Below are 10,450 nucleotides of genomic sequence, written 5' to 3'. Positions count from 1 at the left end.
AACCGAATAGGATGGAGGCCGCGCGCGGCGGGAAGGGTGGGGTAGGGGGAGGCACCAATCAGCGGCCGGGAGGGAAGAGGGGGGGCCCCCCTCCACCGCCCCCCCAGGGGATGGACACGTGTGAGCGCCCCGGAGGAGCCGGGCTCGGAGCCCGCGACGGCCGGGCCGGGGCCGCCGCCGGGACGCGCGCACAATGTGGCGGGAGGGCGGGAGGGGCGCGGGGGGCGAGCTGCAGGGGTGGAGACCTGCGCGCCTCGCCGCGAGCGTGCTCGGGAGGCAGCTGGGGCGTGTGCTTCAGAAATAGGCAGCGCCGGGGAGCGGTCGCTTTCTGCTCGATCGGAGGGGAAAACGCATCACGTCAAAAAGCAGTCGAAGTTTGCAAAAACTACATCGCCGGCCCGCTTTTCTGCGCCCCTCGCTGCACCTACCTATTTCGTTCTGAGTTCTCAGATTTCAGAAGGCCTTAGCGGGGTGCTTAGTCCCCCTCTCAGGAAGCACACCCCCCCCACACACACACACACTTTCCCCACATTAATCAAGTACTTATAGAAAGGCAGGGATGGTCACTAAGTGCTGGAGGGTTAAATCCAAATCCTCTTCTACCTTTAAACTGGGTGAAATTTAGAGTCAGCGACAAACACGATGAACTGACTAGTGATAAATTTTAGAGTGGACTGTGTGATTTTCCTCCACTCTCCCTCACTTTATTCTGATCTTTTTTTTTTAAGATTATTTATGCATATAAGAGCTGGGGTACAGGCCAGAGAGACGGGGGGGGGGGGGGGGTGTGTGTGAAAGAATTCACCAGAGACAGAGTGGGGAACAGAACAGGCAGACTGACTGAGATACACTGCTGAGGGGAGCAGTGGGCCAGACAGGAGAGGTCTGCTGCACCATGTGGGTAGCTCCCTGGCCAGGGATCGAACTCGTGCTGCAGTGGCTGTGAATAGCTTCATAGTACGGTGCTTAACCCCTTGTGCCACTGGGGAGGCCCCTATTCTGATCATTTAAATAACCTGTTGTTTATTTGTAAGACAGCATGGTTTAAAATCCAAATACTTAAATCGTAGGTTTAAGTGTATCTTTCATGAATCAGTCTCTAAACACTTTAACTTCCACTGTCTCCATAAAAAGAGCCCAAATGTTCTGCAGTTTCGCTCGTTTTTTTACCTGGAACAATCTATTGGAACGATCTAATGATTTACATTCATCCTCAAAGTCTTCCATATGTTGAAATCTTTTACCAAAAATGAGCATAGCTGTCCCAAAGAGCAAAGTCTACGTTTTGGTACATTTCTGCTGCGTAGCTTCTCTGTGGAGAGGCTATTAATAGATGAGATGTGAAAAGGGTGACAAGCCTCAGTGGAATTAATCACATAACCTGAATTACATGTTTTCTGGACTTTCTTCTCCTGTCTTTCCACATTTCCTCACAGATCAGTTTGACTCTCCACACATTTTCCTCTCTCATTTGTTTTTAAGGGTTCCTGCTTTTCTTCACATTTGTTTCTAATCCATTAGATCCTGTTCTTCCTCCCAACTCAATCTTGCCTTTATCTTTTATCATTGTTTTGTCTTTTTACCTGACCCTCCTTTGTCACTACCAGCCAAGCTGGTCATAATAGTGCTTAGAATGTTAACAATACCAGGAAGCAGAAAGGTGAGAGATTGGACTAGTCTGTGTGTTTGACATGCTGATCTCTCTCTCTCTCTCCTTCACACACACACACACAGACACACACACACACACATGCTCTTGAAGTGGTGAACTGTTGACGGCCTATTGTCCTCATCCCTCTGCCACACCACTGCCAAGTCTGTGAGTCAACAAAGCTGTCCTGGCACTGGAGGCGCCCCCTGGTGGCGGGCAGAGACTGCCTCCCTTTGCCTTTTCTCAGCACTTCCCAGGCTCTGTACCCACCCACTGTGCTTCTGTTTCTTTTGAGGATCTGTGTTCAGATGATCAGGCACATGACTTTTAAAAATGTTTATTTCTTTATTTTTATTTTTATTTTTTAAGATTTATTTATTTATACAAGAACTGGGGCACAGGCCAGAGGCATGGGAGGGTGAGAGAATTCACCAGAGACAGAGCGGGGAGCAGAACAGGCAGACAGATGGAAGACACTGCTGAGGGAAGCAGCAGGTGAGGCAGGAGAGGTCTGCCACACCATGTGGGTCTCTCCCGGGGCTGCCAGGAATCAAATCCGCACTGCAGAGGCTTCAGACACCTTCACAGTGCGGCGCTCAACCCGCTGTGCCACCAGGGAGGCCCTAAATATTTATTTCTATCCTTTTTTTAAAAAGATTTATTTTATTTTTATGCATATAATAACTGGGGTACAGGCCAGAGGTATGTGGGGGGGAGGACTCACCAGAGACAGAGTGGGGAACAGAACAGGCAGATTGACTGAAATACACTGCTGAGGTGAGCAGTGGGCCAGACAGGAGAGGTCTGTGGCGCCATGCGGGTAGCTCCCTGGCTGCAGATAGTTTCATAGGTTGCGTCCCAATCCCTTGCACCACCAGGGAGGCCCTTTCTATCCTTCTTTAGCTCTGGTTCTGTCCCTCTGGGTTTTGCTTGATTCCTTCCATCCACCCACGGCCGCTTCTGCCCACCGTCTGGAACCAATACTGGCCCCAGGAGCTAAGGAGTCTTCTACAGCTTGAATCTGTCTGAAAGCGTGGCCTGGGAGTTTGAGCTCCAGCTCAGACCCCTGCTTCTGCCTCTGTTGAAACTGATACCCTGAATCTTTGAACCTGCCTTGAACATTTACTTCACCTTTCCCCTGGGACTTACTGCCTTGGATCTATTTTCTGGACTCACTAACAGCCACGTCTCCTGGAATCCAGATTATGACCCTTATCCCTATACTTTGACACGCCCTCCTTTCTCGCTTTGATTCTGAGTGTGGCTCACTCCTGCCTGGCTCATTCCTGGTTTTTCCAGACCGGCTCCTCCTTTCACCCTTTTTCATACACTTTACCAGTTGTCATCCTCATCTTCTTAAAAACACGCGGCTTATACTTTCTTTTCCCTTTCTCTTGGCACTTTTTTCTTTGTGAGCCATTAACCTCACAAATGATCCTGAGGCAACAAGAAGTACTTCACTTTCCTATTAACCACAATCTTACGTTCCATATCCTCTTTTGATCAAATGTTTTCCATTAAAAAATACAATAATCATTTTGGCCAATCTGTTTTGCTCATTCATCAGTGTCGCAAAAAATATTTATATGCCTCTTTGCAAAATATGCAATAATTTCAGCGATGGAATTCTTATAGATTCCTGGAAAGTAACCATTATTTTATAACACAGTTTTCTTGGGAAATACGTGGCAAATTCCAAATGACCAGCACAAGATATTTATGCCCCGATTTATTTGAACCTTGGAAAGGATGCACAAAAGAAAACGGTGGCTACTTTATAGCCATTGCTGGCCAGGACTAGAGCCCAGATTTTCTAACTACTCCTCTAGTTTTCTCTCCAGTGGATCATGCTGCATCTCTCCTCTATCTAAGGTGTCCTTTCTCTCCCTTTGCCTAACCATCCTGACCTGGATACTCCTAGCATCAAATTGGAGCTGGAGGGGAATAAAATCATTGTTTTTTTCACTGTGTTGGTTGCCTGTGTATAACTGAAGTCCAGATACTTCACAGGTTCTTGACACCCTTCACATACAACTTTCTCATTAGTGAGCTGCAATCCACAAAGCACCCATTCCTGAAGAGGGAGGTAAGCCCGGCTAACTTACACATTTTGTAAGTTGTAGAAAGTGAATTAGAATAGTATCCAGGAAATTGAGGTTTGTTCTTGGAAAAGACTCTTCATTGTTCTGTGTATCATTTGGGAGGACCACTAGAACTAAATGGTCCCTGAGTTTTATCACTTTGTCCTTTATTTATTATTTAAAGATTTATTTATTAATGCATACAAGAACTGGGGTGTTGCCAGAGGTTTGGGGGGGAGGTGAGAGAATTCACCCGAGACAGAGTGGGGAGCAGAATAGGTGGATCTACTGAAATACACTGCTGAGGGGAGCAGCGGGCGAGACTGGAAAGATCCCCTAAGCCCAAGATTGAACTTGTGCTGCAGTGGCTGCAGATTGCTTCATAGGTCTGAGACTTAACCCCTTGCGCCACCAGGGAGGCCCCTATCACTTTGTCCTTTAAAATAGATCCAAACTGGGCCTCCCTGGTGGCACAGCGGTTGAGCGCTGGCTTGCTGCGAAGCTGCCCGCTGCCTCTGCGGCGCCAGTTCGATCCCCGGCTGCTCCCCGGCCACCAGAGGAGGGTCCCACATGGCGCGCAGACCTCTCCTAACGCCCGCTGCTCCCCTCAGCAGTGTACTTCGGTCCTTCTGCCTGCTCTGCTCCCCGCTCTGGCTCTGGTGAATTCTCTCACCCTCCCGCGCTTCTGACTGTACCCAGTGCGTGTATAAACAAAACAAACAAACAAACAAAAAAAACAAATAAATAAATAAAAACATGCCTCTATAAAAAAAATTAAAATAAAAAATAAAATAGATCCAGACTGATAGTCTAACATTCTTAATTCTTAATTTAAAATAGAGCCAGATTGATACTCTAACATTCTTAACTCAATCATGTTATTTATTCGCCTGCTCAAAATTCAATGACTGTTACCTTGAGCATGAGATTCTTCCTGGACCTCTCAACCTCCTGATAGATTCTTTTTCAGGACCTGCCACAATTTGGCTTCGATCTGCCTTTCCAGACTATCGGCTGTCTCCACCCCCACCCCATCCAACCAAAGATTCTTTTCTTCATGCCAGACTGGTTCCCTCGCCCACCTGGATCTTCTTGCCTCCTGTCTTTTGATCACATCCTTTCAATTGCCTGGAAAGACTCACAGCTCAGATTCTCAGATCATGACCCACTCAAAACTCACTTCCTTTATAAAGCTTTCCTGAAACACCCTAGCTTGGCAGTCTCTCTCCAGGTGCTCTTACACAAGAAATTACCGTTTGTATGATTCACTTACCAAGCACTTGCTTGGGTCATCTTTCTATTATTTATTTTGAAGTGCTGCTTAAATCTTTTACTGTAATTGAGAGTCTTTTTCTTCTTAACCAGATTAGACTTTGGGGAGGGGGGAGATCTTTCCTAATATGCAGTAATTACATGATTCACTTGATTGTGTGATGATGATGTAATTGATGGCATAAAACCATAAGAAATTCAGAACTCCTTTAAATGCCTGGTGTGGACTTGTTTATTTTGCTTCATTTCTTCCTCTGCCTTTCTGATTTCTCTTTCTTGGAACTCACAAAGTCTTAAAGCTCATGCCTTTCTCAGCACACATCTTAAGCCTAGCTTCTCTCTTGAGCTCCAGTGTCATTGCTCCAAATACCAATTGAATGCTTCCTGTTGTTATAGGGCAGCCCCGATATTGAACGGGTTGCCTGGCTGTGGGTCCTCACCCGCGTGCTTACAAGGGACTTATGAATACTCCACTACAGACACACACAAAAGGTTAATAAAAGGTTTATTTACAAGGGAAAAGGAAATAAGGAAAATGTACAAGTCAGGGAGAAAATAGGGAAATAAAGTCTTTAACGCGCCCTACCCGATCCGCCAACCTGGAAACCCAACGTCACTCTCCGAGCTGGCCGGACGCTGCGAGCTGGCGGAGAGCCAAAATGGGGGACCCCTCCAAAGCCCATGTGTCTGGCTTTATACCAACCTGGCTGCTGAACCCCACCCTCAGGTCCCAGCCACCTTCCCTTTGGTGGTGATGGGATTTGGAGTTCCCAGTGTCTGGCTTTGGCCTGGGGTGGGGGTGGAGTCCACAAAGCCTGTATGGGATTAGCTTTAGGACAGCCTTTTCCCCCTAACACTATCACCTTAAACTCAATATGTTAAAAGGAAGAGAAGAAAAAAGCAGCTCAGTATCTTACTCTCCAACTCATCCATCCTTACCAACTTCATCAACCCTTTAATGGAACAATTATGTTCCCAGGCTCTCAGCTTCACCCATGAAGTTCTCCTCTCCTTGTTTCCAGGCTCACTCATTCTCCCTTCATGGCGTCTGCCGTGTCCCCTTTCCTTTGATAATGCGTCGCCACCTCTACCCAGATCCTTTTCATCTCACTATTTTATTTTATTTTTTTAAAGATTTATTTATTTATGCATACGAGAGCTGGGGTACAGGCCAGAGATGTAGAGGATGAGAGGATTCACCAGAGAAAGAGCGGGGAGCAGAACAGGCAGACTGATGAAATACACTGCTGAGGGGAGCAGCGGGCGACACAGGAGAGGTCTGCCTTGCCATGTGGTATCTCCCTGGCTGGCCGGGAATCGAACTCGTGCTGCAGAGGCTGTGGACAGATTCACAGCGCTGCGCTCAACCTGCTGCACCACCAGGCAGGACTGGGCTCCTTTATTTCTAAGACTGCCCTCTTAGAGCAGTCTCAAGTAACTGATCCTAAAGGAATGTTTGTAAAATAAAGGTACTGCACTTTACCAATACTTCACAGAAGTACCAGCTAGTCATTCCATATATATTTTTATCCATTGTGAACAAGGATTATCCTTTTCAAGTTGTCAACATTCTTGCTCTTGCTATGTAACCATAGAATTTTATGAATACTTTCATATAAACCTGATTTTCTATTTCCACTTCATTTCCCCACTTTATTTTTATTTTTAAATTTATTTTATTTATTTATGCATACAAGAACTGGGGTGTAGGCAAGAGGTGTGCAGAACAGGTGGATTGATTGAAATACACTGCTGAGGGGAGCAGCGGGTGAGACAGGAGAGGTCTGCTGTGCCATGTGGGTTAGCTCCCTGGTTGGGGATCAAACTTAGGCCATAGTGGTGATAGTGTGGTTGGACCTCTAGAGGAGAAGGCCTCTGCTTTCTGGAGTATTGCTTCTCTCTGCTCTGGTTTAAACCAACTTAGACCAGAACTGAAGGCTGCAATTGAAAGAATACTGTTTTAACACCACATGCATCCATAAAGGAGATTATTGCAAAAGTGAGTTAGCTTAGTACTCAGTGGGTGAGACCGTAAAGGGGACGGAGGGATTCCCTTCCACCAGCGCCTCCTCTTTAATTTAGGAGTGAGATCCTCACCAGATTTGACTGACTGCTACAGAATTCCTCTTCAAATCTATTCTAGAAACTAAGAACTGGCCCTCTTGCTGTCTCTTGGTTACTTAGTTCATGTTTAGGCTGTTCTGTTCCCAAATTCCTCTCTGAATTCCTGGAGTGTCCCTTTCTGGCCTATCTTATTGTGGCATCTGCTCTTGTTCTTGACACCAGGTCAAATATCTTTGTAGCATCTCAATTCTCAGAGGCATTCAAAAGCTGGTGAATCTTAACGAGTTCTTCCCTTAATCTCTTTTCAAAAGGACTACAAGCTTTAATTTCTTTAACTTTCTTTTTAATTATTTTAGCTCCTTGAGTCATTCCTTTGGCCTGAAACCATTTCTACCCAGTTTAAAGGTCACATTATTTTGGTTTATGAGGTGTCCAGGGTTATACACAACTGGTCTCAAACTCCTGAGTTGTCTCTCCAATATGATTCATTTTACATTGTAAATTTGGATAGAAAATTCAGTCTCCTGGCTTCAAGGAACTTCTAATGCAGTTGCTAACCTTGTCCATGTATAGAACATAAATACTCTATGGAGTGTTAAAGCTATAAAGGGGAATAAGAAATAATCTAGCCTAATAAAGGTATTCAGAGAAGAAAATATTGCAAGCTGGGGTGTTTGGGGGCAGCTTCAGGAGAAAGAGGTTTCTAGAATTGGTGATTTTCATTCAGTGCTTAAAATTTTTTTTTTAAAGATTTGTTTATTTATGCATACAAGAGTTGGGGTACAGGCCAGAGGTGTGGGGGGATGAGAGGTTTCACCAGAGAGAGAGAGAGAGAGAGAGAGTGGAGAATAGAACAGGCAGATCGACTGAAATGCACTGCTGAGGGGAGCAGCAGGCGAGACAGGAGAGGTCTGCTGCGCCATGTGGGTAGCTCCCTGGCCCACCAGGCATCAAACTTGTGCTGCTGTGGCTGCTGATAGCTTGATAGCACTGTCTTTAACCCCTGCCCCACCAGGGAGACCCCATCCAGCATATTTTCAAGCATCTTTAGTAAGAAAATGTAAAGTAAAAAGGGTGAAATACGTTTTACTGGCCAGCACTGTAACAGCCATATATTGGTTTGCTCTTGATATTTGGATCTTAGTATTTTAAAAAGAGGAATAGGGAAATTTATTTCCCTTGATTGTCTTCACTTTTTAAGAATAAAGAGTAACAAAGAGGAAATGGAACATGACTGGACTGTGGGGAAGGATTGTGGGTAATTTGGTGGTGAGTACACTACAGTGGTGACAGCTGGGGAGATTGTAATATTTATTACCTCAATTAAAAATAGATAAATAAGGGCCTCCCCTTTTGGTACAGGTGGTTGAGCGCCGAAGTTGTCCGCAGCCTCTGCAGCGCTGGTTGGATCCCGGCTGGCTGGCAAGGGTCCCACATGGCACAGCAGACCTCTCCTGACTCTCCCGCTGCTCCCCTCAGCAGTGTATTTCAGGTAGTCTGCTTGTTCTGTTCCCCACTCTGTCTCTGGTGAATCCTCTCACCCTCCGGGGCATCTGGCCTGTACCCAGTTCTTGTATAAATAAATAAATAAATCTTTTTAAAAATTAGATAAATAAGTAAATGTAATTAAATTACCATTTACTATCCAGCCTGTAACTAGAATCTTCGTTGGAATTTGTGTTTGCCAAAGGACACATGGCTGGGGAACTAACTTGGGACCCAGAATTGTTAGAAATATTTTCAGAGTTTCTAGCCTTTGCATTAAGTATGGTGTCTGGAGATTTGTCTCCTGAACATTAACTAAGAAGTTTGTTGACTGCTGTTTAGTCTGGTAGGGATACACCTTCCCATTAGCATGTTTTTCCAGCCATATCAGATTAGTGAATATTTTGTTGATGTAGCTTTTGGACTGGCCATGTTTTACTAGAAATGCCTCATAATTAAAAACAAAAAAATAAAGAATAAACATCTACATAATCTGATGTAACTTTCAACAGTCACAGTAAACAATTCATTTTATTACAATACAAGATCAGACTATTACCCTATTTAAGCTAACCTTATTCTTTTACCAACCCCCTCCTCCAATTTTTCTACTTTTCATGAATAAAACTCAGATTAACATTGTGTCTGATTTGATTGCGCCAGGAATTTCTTCAATAAGAGTTGAGGACTTCGAAAATTCTATGACCTCAAACCTATTATATCGAAGCATATATTATTTAATTTATTTTTAAAAAAGATTTATTTATTTATTTATTTATACAAGCACTGGGTACAGTCAGAAGTGCAGGAGGGTGAGAGAATTCACCAGAGCCAGAGCAGAGAACAGAACAGTCAGACTGATGAAGCACACTGCTGAGGGGAGCAGCGGGAGGCAGGAGAGGTCTCTGTACCACGTGGGACCCTTGCCTGGTGGCCGGGGAACGAACCGGCGATGCAGAGGCTGCAGGCAGCTTCGCAACCCAGCGCTCAACCGCTGTGCCACCGGGAAGGCCCTAAAGATTTTATTTTATTTATACAAGAACCAGGGTACAGGCCAGATGTGCGGGAGGGTGAGAGGATTCGCCAGAGACAGAGTGGGTAACAGAACAGGCAGACTGACGAAATACACTGCTGAGGGGAGCAGCAGGCGAGACAGGAGAGGTCTGCTCACCATGTGGGTTGCTCCAAGGCTGGCGGGGATTGAACCGGCACTGCAGATGCTGCGGATAGATTCACAGCGCTGGGCTCAATGGCTTGCGCCACCAGGGAGGCCCCATACATTATTTTAAAAGTTAAGCAAGACTCCCTTCTTCTCCTGCCTCACTCAACAATGGAGAGCCTGCTTGGTGTGCCTTAATACAGCTGAAAATCTAAAAGGACTCGCCTGCTGCTCCCTTCAGCAGTGTGTTTCAGTCAGTTCACCTATTCTGTTCCCCACTCGGTCTCTGGTGAATCCTCTCACCCCCTTCTGGCCTGTACCCCAGTTCTTGTATGCATAAACAAATCTTTAAAAAAAAAAAAAAGGAAGAAACCGTGCCAATTGTTTGCTTGGCACTGCTCCTGATATCTGGGCTTTGGCTTAAGGTTACAGTTGCTTACTGGTGAGTGGGCAGCTGTGCTTTGTAGTGTGTTCTTTAGGTAGCTGTGGGCCTCTAAAATGATACTACAAGACTCTGAATGAATTTCCTTCTCATTGACTTTCCAACCCAATTGACTGAGATGAAAGGATGATTCCCAACTGCTGTCAACCCCAGTGGGATAGGAAATACCCAGCTGTGTTCTTTCAGCTCTTTCATCAGCATCATCTGAGATAAAGACTGCCTGAATTGTTAGTGATGAGTCAAGGAGAATAGAATCAGATAAGCTGGGGATGGGTGTAAATAGTATAAATGAGCTT

The sequence above is a fragment of the Talpa occidentalis genome, unplaced genomic scaffold, assembly GCF_014898055.3.
Source record: "Talpa occidentalis isolate TD23 unplaced genomic scaffold, MPIMG_talOcc4v2.1 talOcc4.16, whole genome shotgun sequence".
Lineage (NCBI taxonomy): Eukaryota > Metazoa > Chordata > Mammalia > Eulipotyphla > Talpidae > Talpa > Talpa occidentalis.
This window is presented reverse-complemented; position numbering follows the sequence as displayed.